The sequence below is a fragment of the Montipora capricornis genome, chromosome 3 (assembly GCF_036669925.1).
Source record: "Montipora capricornis isolate CH-2021 chromosome 3, ASM3666992v2, whole genome shotgun sequence".
NCBI lineage: Eukaryota > Metazoa > Cnidaria > Anthozoa > Scleractinia > Acroporidae > Montipora > Montipora capricornis.
In genome coordinates, this window is record NC_090885.1 from 60,474,396 (window position 1) to 60,476,895 (window position 2,500).

A 2,500-nucleotide genomic window follows, 5' to 3' on the forward strand; every position below is an offset into this window, starting at 1 on the left:
CAGGCAGTGAAATATATATGCTCAATATTCCGTCCTGAGCTAATGTTAGTAGTGTAATTTTATCTGTATTCAAGGCAAATGTTTCAAGCAAAGAAGTTAAAAAAATTGAAACTTTTCTTGCAGATGACAAGGTTTAAATTTACCTCCATCAGTTTCAACATTTCTTGTTTCTTAGGAAGAACTGTCATATCCTAATGTTCAACATTCAAACTCGTTTCCTAGGAAACTGTCGTACCAAGGTATTTGCTGAAGATATCATTAAAGAATTCTGAAATTACTCATAACTAACGCTGGCCTTTTTTCATGTTCACTAATAATTATAATCACCACATAAGCCAAGAGAAATCGGGGTTATTTGCCTTGGCTTCAAATTTTCATCTAACATTTTTTCTCCAATACTTATCGTGGAACTGTTTACACCTTTCTGAATAAGCCCCAACCCCAATCCCCCCTACCAGTAAAAGATGAAAGCCTTCCAAACTGTGCAATCAATGCCTTCATTTATTTAAAACACAAGTACATGTAACATCTTTACAACACAAAACCTCTTATATGAAATTTAAATCAGACCATGCATATTCTGATCCTAACAATGATACTCAACAAAAAGTCATATACAACCAATTATGAAAGCCTGGCCGTGAGTTCTTCAGCAATATGGAACATGCTGTATGATAAGATGTAACGTAAGCAGTACAATAATACAAAACACAACAGTAAAGGTGACTGGTAATGTCAACGTACGTGTATGTAAGCCTTCTCCATGAAGGAGAGAGCAGTTTACATGTACATCATATCACTTATCTTGCACAGATTTTTCAAACACTTTAAAGAACTGCCCAAAGAAGGTCATTTTTTCATCATGCATTTCTTGCAGTTTCTGCAGTTTCTTTTCTTCCTTTTCTTCTTTTCTATCAACAAACTCTTTAAACAGAGAGACCAATTCACTTCTTTCACTTGGAGGTTTCTTTCTTGGTTTTTTGTTCTTTATGTCATTTTCCTCTTCCTGTTCCTCACTTGCTGTATTTTCTGATGACTCTTCGAACTTTCTTACAGTTGGGCACTCCTGATTTTCCGGTTGATTTCTTTTTACTAAACCTTTCCTATTGCTGTACACTGCTGGTGGTTCTATGTTGTCATCTCCGTACAATATGCTGTTAAGTTCATCATAAAAAGCACATTTCTTTCTATCATTTCCTGTTTTCTTGTTGTGATCAATGCATGCAGTATATGATCTTTTGAGATTCTTGAACTTGGTTTCGCAAGACTTTGCATCACAAGTGACATGTCCCTGCGCCTGCATTTCATTTGAAATATCACTCCAAATATCCTTGTTCCTTATTCTTGGATTGCGGAAATCATCTTTCTTTTTTGCATAAGTTTCTATCAAACAAATCACCTCCTCTTTCAGCCACATTTTCTTTTGAGCAGTGATGTCACCACTTCTGGTACTTCCTGCAGGCTCAGACAAAGATGGTGAGCTAGAATCTGATTGGTTCTCGTTTGATGAAGCAGTGTTATAAACTGTCAAGCAAGGTTGGTAACGTGGAGCAAAGGGCATATAATTTGATGCACCTGGATGCTGTTGAGAAGCATTTGGGTCAGAATACGCCCTGAGCTGTCTGTAGACAGGGGTGCCACTTTGTCCAAATACAGGTATGTTATTAATCCATGGATCCACTTTACAATCTTACCTTAAAGGTAGCAGACAAAGGTAAATATGTCAGCATAAAACATAATAGAATGCTGTAGAACACCTCCAGCTATCATGACAATTTCAGATAAGGGATGAATTTCTCAACATATTGATTAACCGATAGTACTTGTGGACATGTTACCCACTACTGGCATTTTTGCTCTCTTTTGTAGAGATTTAAAAAATAATAAAGTTATCACATTTATGATCTGTTAAATCATAGAATAAGACATAAACATCAACGGGCCATCAGAGCCTGAGGAAATAGCATTCCGGTTATCATGCGTTCCCAAGCAAGGGCATATGTGTAGCATATTGAAAATGCAATGGCCAAATATGAACCCCGAAAGCGAAAAGCATTAAAATAACCTAAACGTACGGCAAAATAGCAAGAGGTCGCTAAAACAAACAAGCAAATTAATAACCAGTAATAATATCTCAAGCAATGTTACGAAACAAAGCCAGGGGTTCCATCATGGAGGTTGCATTCACGAGTATTCGGTGGAGTTATACGACAATTTCGTGGTAAAACCGAAACAAAGTTTTGCACAACCCACTCAGATATTTGTATTTCACTGGCACTTTGTCGATTTTCTGATGACTTTCACTCAATAATAGGCAGAAACAGGTTTAAATTAAGACCACTTACCTCAACACAAATGCTGACGAAAGTGCATCTCATATGTGAAGTATATGTAATTCAAGACCAAAACCGCTGCACACAGTGATTAATTTCGGATCCTTCACCCAAAGGAACGCACCGGATCATTGATCCGATGATCCGTTTGCAGATCACTCAGATCA